Here is a 12,580-nt window from a genome sequence, read left to right on the forward strand (position 1 = left end):
TTTGAAAATTTAAAAAAATCGGGTTTGAGCTTTTGTAGGTACACTAGTAAACCTAGGTCCTCGGATGGCACCCACTCCTTTGAAAATTTGAAAATCGGGTTTGAGCTTACGTAGGTACACTAGTAAACCTAGATCCTCGGATGGCATCCACTCCTTTGAAAATTTGAAAATCGGGTTTGAGCTTCTATAGGTACACTAGTAAACCTAGGTCTTCAGATGGCAACCACTCCTTTGAAAATTTGAAAATCGGGTTCGAGCTTCTGCAGGTACACTAGTAAACCTAGGTCATCGGATGGCTCCCTCCTCTTTTAGTAGGTGAAACCCTTTTGTTACAAGGGTGAACCTCTCTTCCAAACGGTGAGTCCCTTCCTAGAGGATAACCAATCTGTATTTTAAATGGTGAATCCCTTCCTAGAGGATAGCCAATCTCATTTTAATAGGTGAAACCCCTTTGTTACAAGGGTGAACCTCTCTTCCGGACGGTGAGTCCCTTTCTAGAGGATAAGCGATCTGCGTTTTAAATGGTGAATCCCTTCCTAGAGGATAACCAATCTCATTTTAATAGGTGAAACCTCTTTGTTACAAGGGTGAACCTCTCTTCTAGACGGTGAGTCCCTTCCTAGAGAATAAGCGATCTGCGTTTTAAATGGTGAATCCCTTCCTAGAGGATAGCCAATCTTATTTTAATAGGTGAAACTCCTTTGTTACAAGGGTAAACCTCTCTTCCAGACGGTGAGTCCCTTCCTAGAGGATAACCGATTTGCTTTTTTAAATGGTGAATCCCTTCCCGGAGGATAGCCAATCTCATTTTAATAGGTTAAACCCCTTTGTTACAAGGGTGAACCTTTCTTCCAGGCAGTGAGTCCCTTCCTAGAGGAAATTAACCGATCTGCTTTTAAATGGTAAATTCCTTCTTACAAGATAGCCAATTCCTTCTAGATGGTGAGTCTCTTCCTAGAAGATAACCAATCTACGTTTTAATAGGTAAAACCCCTTTGTTACAAGGGTGAACCTTTCTTCTAAATCTTCAAACCACCGCTCGACACCAGACGGACGTTGACCATCATGAAATCTCGCGAATCATTCAAAGGTAATACCATACACTCATTCACTCAATCTTAGATCAACAAATCTCATACCACAGACAGGTGAGCTACGGGTAAATCTCTCTTTCCCTCCATTTCTCTTTCACATAAAATGAACATGAGCTGAACTAATTTCCCCCATGGAGTAAGAGCTTCAACGACAAAGGTAAGGCGGTTGAATGTTAAGACTTGTTTTCGTTAGATTTTTCCCAGCAGAGTCGATTAAAGACTCAGGAATCACCTTGTCTTTGAAAGCAACCTCTAACCGAGATTACTTTCAAAGAGGGGCAGTTGTTGGCATTTGATTTTTAGTCAATTTTTCCTTTAGTTTTATTTTCTAAAATTCCCAAAAATTCGCAAAAAATCAAAAAATTGAAAAATAAAGTTTGGAAGCCTTGGCCAAGCATAAGAAACCAATTTTGAACAAAAAATATTTTTTCATATTTTTCACTTTTTTTAAAATTTTCAAAAAATAGAAAAATGTTAGAAAATTCATAAAAAATACTTTTCGAGGTCACAAAAATACACAAAAATATCCAATATTTTTATTTTAATACCCCTTTTCATATTGACCTCACGAAAAATAAAAAATTGAATTCAATTTTGGATGTTCTTTCACAACGCCGAAGATTGAATTTCCATAAAAAATACAAATTGAGTCTTTTTATTTGCAATTTTCGTACATTTTAAGTCTATACATTCAATTGCATGCCTTTCAAACTTCAATTTGGTCAATTGCACCCTCAATTACGCGAACCGCACGAATTGCACAAAAATCCCTAAATTCTTTGCAATTAAGTCCCTCAACTTTCCAATTTTTGAAATTACTTTTAATTGGGGGACTTTCTCTACAAAATTGGACCACCCCTAAGGTTTTAACACATTCTGAATCAATTGGCATAGGTGGCTGGGTCCAATTTGATCATTAGGGCGTCCAATTGAAGTTTTCCCAAATTTGGGAATTTAGAAACATTTGGGGCTTTTGTATAAATTGATAAAAAATTTTGGGCAAAATCACATTTTTATATAGAATTCAGGCCCCTAAGTCCAATTTTGAGGTTTAATTGCAAAAATTCCTCACCAATTTTGATTAATTTCGAAAATTGTGCAAAGTACACTGCTCGAACCGGTTCGGACCGGGTCGACCGCCGATCGGACCAATCGAGCCGGTCCGGCACGGTGTCGTCGTCTTCCCCAAGACCGCGACAATTTGCAGTTTGCCTAGTGTCGCGACCCTCCGTCGTTTCCGGCGGGCGAATAGGGGCTAACGAGCCGATCCTCGATTTTTATATGTATGACCCTAGGTTGGGACGGGATCTTTGGGATCGCGGGTCTCTCCCAAAACCCATTACTCGAATCGCGATGTCGGAGAAAATTTATCGAAATATCGACCTTAGTATGGTCGGGTGGCATGTGCGATGTGTACATGCAATTGGAGTCGCCACCGATCAATTTATTAGAGGGTATGATCGGAAAACCCTACCGAGCGGTCGGGAGAAACGATTCGGTTCCGCGAAAACCAGAGATTTTTGGGTCGGGGGACTTGGTTATGCCGAGATTCACATTGACGCCCTTTCGGTTACCGATGTCGAGTGTTTTTCTAACTTAAGAATTTATGCGGACGAACTTTCGGGTGAGGTAGGTCCTAACGATCTAAGGTATTCATGCATATGAGAATTTTCTATTTTATCAATCACGATCAGAAGTTAAGAGCGCAATCAAGATAATTGCACGCAATCAAATCAATCAATCATATATGCATATCTAACATGGCCCTATCGACCCACGAAATATCGAGTTTGGGTTCCCGGGGTGATTCGGGAAAATTTGGGGGCGAATAGCCCGGAAGGGTAGAATGGTCATTTTTGGGGGTTTGGGACCCGAAAATCACAAAATCGGGATCGGACCAATTGAATGTGGCCATTTCCCATTTTTTGTGATTTTCTTGAATTTTTCTAATTTTTCTAATTTTTTTGGATTTTTTATTTATTTTCTAAAAATGTTGGAAATTTTCCGGATCGGCATAGATCGACCCTTGAAGTCTCAAAAATTTTTGATCCATACTTTATGAGTCCCGAATCGATCTAGGAATTTTTAGAATTTTTTGGGAAAATCTAGGAATTTTTATGAATTTTCTAAGTATTTTTGGATTTTTTGGAAATTTTTGGAAATTTTTATTTATTTTTTATTATTTTTTATTAATATTCTGGACCGGGTCAAACCGGTCAACGGCCGATCAACCTGGTCCAACCGCCCACTGAACCCCTCGGTACAAAAACGGTACCGTTTCCTATTTATTATTTATTGTGATTTTCTAAAATCATTTTCTTAATATCTGAATATACTAAAATGAATGGACGGCTGAGATCAATTCGCAAATCAATCTCAACCGTCGATCCTCTACTAAACAAAACGGTGTCGCTTCGGTCTAATACACGAACAGCCACGATTAAACTCTCAGACTTCATCGCAGCCGTTGACTCTCACTAATCTAAACGGCGACGCATTTGCTTCTGAGTACAAAACGATGCCGTATAGCTAATCTAACGGACGGTCACGATTAGACTTGAGATTTGATCTAGACCGTCGACCTACCTTAGACAAAACGGCACCGCATGGATTAATACTCTGAACGGCTACGATTAATTCTAGACTTGATCTCGACCGTTCGTTCGTTCAAAGCCCAAAAACGACGACGCATCTGCGCCGGCTTCTAAACGACGTCGCCCTCTCAAGACTTGAACGGCACCGTTTTGATCGTTTTCTATTTTCTATCTAATATACAAATTACCTAAAATCTAATCGGACGGTCGAGAATTGAACTAACCTAATTTTCTCGACCGTCGATCTAATCCTAGTTAGCTAGCTCGCTCAACGGACGAGGCGACTCGGCACTGAGCTGGACCAATCACAGCTCGCCACTTCAATACGTTGACTCGCTGACGGGACACGTCGGCTTCATCTTCTTCAACCTTGCGACGCCGCGATGGACGGCCGAGGTTTCCCGGTGAGATCCAACGGTGAAACCTCGGCCGATTGACCCCAAACCTGAACCAATCAACTCGTCTCGACCTCCGGACTAACATATCCAAAAATCAAGCTATTTCACCCGCTAGATCTCGAGTAATAAGCTTCGTACAGAACAACATTGCAGAACTCAATCACACATCACAGAGCAAGATAGATCAATTCCTTCACACAATCGCACGAATAGGAGTTCTAGACACTTACCTCGAGCTCGGATTGAACTCGCATGACCTAGAATTGTCTAGGGCGGCTTCAACAGTTCAATTTGTGGCGTTGGAGCTTGGACGACTCGATTATGCAATTTCATAGAAAATCGATGCAAAATGAAAGTGTAGATGTGGTCAGCAATGCTCCCGAACAAAAACGCACTTATCAATTTCAAGGATCGTGCTCGGGACGGTGCGATGCCATGGAAGTGCAGAGCTAAGATCGAGAGTTCGACTTGCCTGTTTTGGAAGTTGCAGGCTAATTAACTCAGCGCGATCGCTTCACGGAGTTGAAAACGAGCTTCTGAACCTGGTTTCGCAGCTCAATATGGCTTGGATTGATCGGGCGAGCGGTGCACGGTTCAAGCTCGGAGCTCCGGCAATGGCGTCGCCTAAGAACTCTCTCCTCTCTCTAGCTCACTCTTTCTCTATTCTTTTGGATCTCACGAGCACGAATGAGCCTCCCCTCATCGAGAACCTTCCTCGGCCTTTTATAGTTGCATTCAAATTCCCGCGCGCATAAGTGTGAGCCGGCCGAGGCTAATTCACGTGCCGTTCACATGATTTTTGGCTCGCCGGACGGTGACGGAATCATTAGGATTCCGTCCAAGTCCGTTAGAGCTTCCGTCGAGCCAAAACGAGCATGTATTGCACTTAAACTTGATGTTGACTTTCGGACGCCGGTGACTTTGACCATCGATTCCGCCGCGCTCCGGCGGCCATTGGCCGTGCCGGTGATGGCAATCGACGTGTCTTCACCTGCGAAACAAAAGCCCCATGTTAATTAGCTGAACTAGGTTCGGATTGGCCGTTAATTTGATCGCCAAAGTCCATCGTTGAATCTGCAAATGGCACAGGCTTGAGGAAGAAGATGATGCACTTTTCTGGACCGGTTTAGCTTGTCCGACCGGCAGTCGGACCGGTCCGAACCTGTTCGGACAGTGAATTTCATGCAATTTTCAAAATTAAATAAGATTGGCTGGGAATTTTTGCAATTAAACTTCAAAATTGGACTTAGGGGCCTGGATATTACTTAGAAATGCAATTTTACCCAAAATTTCTTATCAATTTGCACAAAAGCCCCAAATTTTTCAATTTGCCCAAATTGGGGAAAAGTTCAATTGAGTGTCAATTCGATCAAATTGGACCATGAGACCCATTCCAATCGATTTAGAATGTATGAAAACCTAGGGGGACAGTCCAATTTTACCATGATAGTCCCTAGGTTGCGAGTAATTTTAAAAATTTGAAATCCTAGGGACTAAATTGCAAACATTTTTGGGGATTTGGCCTAATTCGTACAATTCGTGCAATTGGGGATGCAATTGATCAAATTGAAGTTCAAAGGGACTGCAATTGAATGTCTAGACCTAAAATGTGAAAAAATCACAAATAAAAAGACTCAATTGGTATTTTTGTGCAAATTCAACTCTAGGTATTGTGAAGAAACACCTAAAATTGAACTCAATTTTCAATTTTTCTTGAGGTCAATATTAAAAGAGAATTAAAAGAAAAATATTGGACATTTTTGTGTATTTTTGTGACCTCGAAAAGTATTTTTTATGAATTTTCAAACCTTTTTTATTTTTTGAAAATATTAAAAAAAGTGAAAAATATAAAAAATTATTTTTTGTTCAAAATTGGTTCCTTATGCTTGGCCAAGGCTTCCAATGTTGATTTTTTTTAATTTTTGATTTTTTTATGAATTTTTGAGAATTTTTAGAAAATAAAACTAAAAGAAAGCGATCAAAAATCGAGGTGTCAACACCTAGTGAATTTCAATGGCCAAATCGAGGGTCAATTCAATCCTAATTGATTCAATTGACTGAAGGGTTTTGCTTTGCAAGTCCCATCGCGTCGATTGCCACCGGCGGCGCGATCAATGGCCGCCGGAGCACAGATGAATTGCTAGTCAAAGTTCTGGCGCGATGAAAGTCAACATTATAGAACTAAGGTGCAATTGATGCTTGTTTAAGGCTCAACGGATATCTAACGGACTTGGACGGAATCCCGATGATTCCATCGCCGTCCGGCGAGCCAATTAGCATGTGAGCGCACATGAATTGGCTCGGCCAGCTCACGCCCGACGCGCCATTTTTTTCAAAAACGAGTATAAAAGCCAATGAAGATTCCCGGAGCGAGGGAGGCTCATTACGCTCGTTCTCGCAACAAAATAGAGAGAGAAAGGGAGAGAAGTAGAGAGAGAGAGACTCTCGGACGTCGCCCTCGACGGAGTTCCAAGCCGAAGTTGCAGAACTTCGTCTCAAGCGATTCGGACCAAATCGAGGCGGTGGATCATCACCGGAAGCTCGCCTGAGCTAGGAGGAGTCGATCGGCATAGCTCAATCGGCCTGGAACCGCCAGAAACGGTAAGTCGAGCTTCAAACATCATTCTTGTACATTGATGGCATATCATGCTTGCCCGCTTAATCCTTGCAATTAGTGTAGGAGTCTTGCTTCTTGAACATCACTAATCACGTTCGCATACTCGTTTTGCTTCGATTTTGCATAAAACTTTCTAATCGAGTCAGTGAAATCCAACCTCCCTCGCCTATCCCAGTCGAAGCTCGTCTAGGTAATCCTAGACCAAACCGAGTCAATTTGACCCGCAGGTAAGGCCTTCGGACTTCATTTGAGAGTTTCCTGTGATTTAATTTGCCTATTTTACTCTGTATTGCTTGATTGAGTTTTGGCGATATCGTTCTGTGCGAAGTTTGTTGCTCATGATCCGGTCGATGGAACTCTATGATTCTTAGATATGTTAGTTCGGATGTTGTGACGAGTTGATTCGCGTTGGTTTGAGGTCATTCCGGCGAGATCTCATCGTTAGATCTCGCCGGAGGGACCTCGGCCGTTCATTCGGCGTCGTCGCAAGGAAGAAGATGATGACGTGGCGCAGTCGCCGGGTCGGTGGTCTGACGTGTCATGTCCGGATTGGTCCAGTTGGAGTCCGATCGGCTCGGCCGTTGGCCCGAGCGAGGCGGCCAGGCTCGGATCCAACGGTTGAGATAATTAGGTAGGTTTGATTCTCGGCCGTTGGATCGCTTTTTCGTATTTTTTAGATAATTCGTATATTAGATAGAAAATAAAAATGGTGAAACGGCGCCGTTTTAGTTAGTGTTAGGTGACGTCGTTTGGGGCAGAAGAGGAGTGAACGGTCGGGATTAGGTCTAAGTTAGATCGTGGCCATCCATTCACTTAGTAGATGCGGCGCCGTTTAGGGGATACGATCAAATGCGTCGTCGTTTAAGCTTGAATAGGAATGAATGGTTCAGATCTAGTCTAAGAGTTAATCCTAGCCGTTCAAGATATTAATCGAAGCGTCGTCGTTTTAGGCAAGAAGAGTCGACGGTCCAGATTAGATTCAAGTTTTAATCGCGACCGTCCGTTTAATACTAGATACGTCGTCGTTTTGTAAGGAGTTTGGCACGGCGTCGTTTCGTTTAAGAGAGAGTTGACGGTTGAGATCAATCTTGGGAATTGATCTCGGCCGTCCATTATTTTCTTTTATTTTCGAATATTAGGAATTTGTTTAGAAAATCAAATAAAAAATAGAAATAATTAGCAAACGTCGTCGTTTCAATGTCGCGTGAATTCGAGTCGGTCGGACCGGGTTGACCGGTCGATGACCGGTTTGACCCGGTCCATAAATATTAATAAAAAAATATTAAAAAATAAATAAAAATTTCCAAAAATCCAAAAAAAAATTTAAAAATACTTAGAAAATTCGTAAAAATTCCCAAATTTTCCCAAAAAAATTTCTAAAAATTTCTAGATCGATTCGGGACTCTTAAAGTCTGGATAAATTTTTTTTGAGATTTTGAGGGTCGATTCACATCGATCCGGAAAATTCCCAACATTTTTTTTAGAAAATAAATAAAAAATCCAAAAAATTAGAAAAATTCAAGAAAATCACAAAAAATAGGAAATGGCCACATTCAACTAGCTTGACCGTAATTTTGTGATTTTCGGGTCCCGAACCCCCAAAATGACCATTCTATCCTTCCGGGCCTTCTGCCCCCAAATTTTCCCGAACCACCCCGAAACTTAAATTTGACATTCCTGTGGGTCGATAGGGCCATTTTAGACATATCGAGCCATGATTGCATTGTTTTGATTGGTTGCGATTATGTTGATTGCGCTTTTAATTTTTCGATTGTGATTTGATAGGAATAGTAAAATTCCCATCTGCATGATATCTTAGAACCGTTAAGACCTACCTCACCCGAAATTGAATTTACATGAATTCTTAGGTTAGAAAATCACTCGACATCGGTAGCTGAAAGGGCTTCGATGGAAATCTCGGCATAACCAAGTCCCCGACCCGAATCTCTGGTTTTCGTAGAACCGAACGGTTTCTCCCGACCGCTCGGTAGGGTTTTTCGATCATACCCTCCAATAAATTGATCGGTGGCGACTCCAATTACATGTACACGTTGCACATGCCACACGACCACACTAAGGTCGATTTCGATAAAATTTTCTCCAACATCGCGATTCGAGTAATGGGTCTTGGGAGAGACCCGCGACCCTAAAGATCCCGCCGACAACCGGGGTCCCCAAAGGATCGGCTCCTTAACCCTCTCGTAATCGGAAAAAATTCCGGAGGGTCGCGACAAGTTTTTGTGGTGCATTTTCATGCATTTCTAATCTAAGCCTATCTTAGTCCGGAAAGAAATTAACATGCAATGTATAGAAAAGCAGTACCATGCAATGTATAGAAAAGCAGTACAATAAGTAAACAGCCATTGTAATGAAAGGATAAGTTATTCTAAGTGCGTTTAAAAAAAAAAAAAACCGCAACTCATTGGGTATTGCAAAGAGAAAAAGAAAAACCGAATATAATGTCGGGAAAAACATATACAAGGCCTCGCTTTTAAGCCTCGAGACATGAGCCCTGGGAAGCTTGCTATTTGGGACTAAAGCCTATCCTAAGTGGGAAATATCGACCATCAAAACTGAAGTACAAGGAACTCTATCACATTTTCTTATCTGAAGTCGGGTTATCAATTCCGATCTTTTGGACACGAAATGGTATAGTTTTTATTCTCCAATTATATCAAGGTTAAGTTGATCTCCACACCCCCTATTCATTATTAAAGCGAATCATAAGCTAAGCTAAAGGACTACAGTGTCTTTTTTTTCCTTCATGTCATCTTTATAACTAAAGCATTAGTTACTTAAATCCTAACCACAGGTTTATTAGCTAAATGGCCCAATCTAGTTAATCTAAACTATCACAAGAATTATGGTCGGAGTGGACATCGACCTTCCACTGTCTTCAAGTTCATTGGCCGCCATCTCCATGGATTCCCTCGCATGGCCACCATCCGTGGTGCTGGGTTTCATCAATCATAACACTCATTCACATGACTTGCACTCATTCAATAAAGCTCTTGACTTGAGGATTACAACTACTGACTCTTTTGAATCACTGGTGGATTTGCGCCGCTTGTGCAAATTTTGTTTGCACTAGAGGTGGATGTTACGTGATTAATCTTTTTGTTGTTGCACCAAAAAGATTCTTCTTTTACGATTGATAAGTAATTTGTCGTGCTTTAGTTTTCGTATTAATATAAAATCATGTCACAAAATGATATGATAGAATAAGGCCATACAAATCTACGGCTAAAGTTACTTCTATCATTAGCTTAGTAAGAGAACCCAAAATTCATTTTTTTAAAACCCAATATTAATTCTGCAACGTGATATACCACAAACACATTATTAATATGTTGTGCTGCCGTTTGGTAGTATAATTTACGTCTACGTCATTAAATTCAACCTAATCAAGTAGAATAAGAGATACTGCAAATAGAATGCATTTCTGTTTCAAGGAAATCACAGCTTTTATCACCAAAACTGCATGCATATCTTATTTTGAGTTTTTCACATATAGAAACTCATTTAATGCTAATGCAACCTACATGTGTGATGTTTGTTCTGAATAAGAAAATATATGTTTTGCTGGTGAAATGGCTCCATTTTCCAAGAGATTCTTCTTGACCTGGAACTGAAATGGCTCTAAACTTGAGTTCAACACGAGGTCTTCTATTCAATTCGTACTCCATGTAATCTCTTGAGGAAGTAATTTCCTATATATAAATTGACTAACTCGAATACGATGGCCATTTTTTTGTCTATCAGAAAAATGGGTTCACTCTCTTGTTTCATTGCTCCAGAATACCCATCCATCAACAAAGTTGGAAAAAAATACGTCCATGCCTTTTATATTGACAATCACTCTATTTATGCCTAATAACATTTTAGGTGGATCGAAATGATATCTAAACTCAAACCACAGAGAAACACTCAAGAGGCATACGATCATGATTAATTACTAGCTCATTGAGTCAACCCTCATTTAGTCTCTTATTGCATTGCAGCACGTGAGACAACTGTAGTTCTTTTCTCTTTTTCACCAGTAATTAATTTCTCTTTGGTTTTTTTTTAGAAATTCATGATTCCAAGCAATCCTAACAAACACTAGAACATGTGCAGACCCTTGGAGCTCTTCCTGCTCTTCACCTTTGTCCTCGTTGCTCTCAAACCAACAAAAGCAGCGCAGAGACTTTATCGGACATAGCATACTCCTCTATCGTATATTCATAATTAATGTCTCCGGAAGTCACAAAAAAATTGTAATTTTCTTTATTAACTTCCGGTTAGAAGTGAGATGAATAACGTGACTTTTACAAACACAAAAAGAGTCAAGAAGTAGTTTCCTTCGCCATGTTGATTAGATTGTGAAAAAATCACTCTTCTATCGTATCATAAAGCGAGGCCAAGTGTGACTTCGACCAACTAATCATCTGTTGGCATGTGTCCCCATTTTGCGGTCAGGTATATGTTCCGCAGATAGATCAACAGTGTTCAACCCCGGACTTAATTAGTCGATTAGTCGACAATCTAATCTTGATAAAGCATCACCTTGCTCTCATATCATAGGGCACACAACAGTGTTGCCACTACAATGTAAGTGTTCAACCTCTGAATGGATTTTATTTGAAATTAAACCTGCAAAATGACCGAAATTGCTGTGGGTAGCACGATAATGAAGCCAATTTGGACAGCATAAGAAGAAATGGACTTCCAATTTCCGAAGCTTGCTTCCTCGGTCATAAGGTAATTATTCCGAAAGTTTATGTAACTTCTAGATCGAAGTTCTCACGATCCAGTTCATATCCCGACATGAAATTCACAGAGTAGAATTGATATACGTTGTCGACAGAACTTCTGAACTGATTTTTGTCGCGACCTAAAATCAGGCTAACGGATTATCAAGTTAATTAAATCAACTAACCTAATTGAGACCCTCCTAAACCCTACCGATTCGCAACTTAAGTTTATTTATGAGAAAATATTTAATCGGAGCCGCCACTAATCATTCACGGTAGGTTGATTAGGAATCTATATAAAATAGCGGGAGAACTATTTTATCTCTACGAACCGAAGAAAATGGGTCCAAGGATTTGTTACACTAATTGAAAAATTAATGCCCTTTCGGTATCAATTTCATGAAAAAGCCTCTTCGATTGATCGATGTCAATTTGATGATTAATTGGAAAAATGTGACATGAGGACCATATGTTATGCGCCCAAAGGATGATTTTTTGGTATTTTCGGTAATAAAAGAAAACATTCAAAAGCAATAAAAAAATCTGTACAAAAATAAACAAAAATGCCCATAATATACCTTTTAATTTTCGATTTTTTTGAAAATCCTCTCATTCCCAAAGATGCGGGCTAGAGCGAGATTTTATCCGCTACATCCTCGAGGATTTGAACCAATATGCGGATATGTGTATAGAAAAACAACATTCTTTTTGCCAAAGGGCAGAACACGAATTTCTATACTAAATCACCTTCCCATTCCATAAGATCATGGACAAGGCGTGTGATTTATTTTTTCAACGGGTGCGGGCACACAGGGGAGCATATATTATAGGCATGTTTGTTTAAAATTGTGCAAATTTTATACCAATCAAAAGCAAACAAACATGATGAAAATAAAATAAAAATGAGTCAATTTATTTTGGATTTCGCAAATATAAGAGGGGTGGCCAAAAATATGGCATTGGGGTCCACCTTTCCTCATTTAAAAGAAACTTGATCCACTATTAATTTGAGAAATTACCTTTAAGATTTGAAAATTTAATTTCAGATAATTCTCAAAAAATGGGATGATTATCCAGTCGAACGCAAATATTATCTCTAATCAAATGTGTTCAGAAAATTCACTAGAGATAAGATAAGGTAACA

This window comes from Rhodamnia argentea, chromosome 3 (assembly GCF_020921035.1).
Source record: "Rhodamnia argentea isolate NSW1041297 chromosome 3, ASM2092103v1, whole genome shotgun sequence".
NCBI classification, from domain to species: domain Eukaryota; kingdom Viridiplantae; phylum Streptophyta; class Magnoliopsida; order Myrtales; family Myrtaceae; genus Rhodamnia; species Rhodamnia argentea.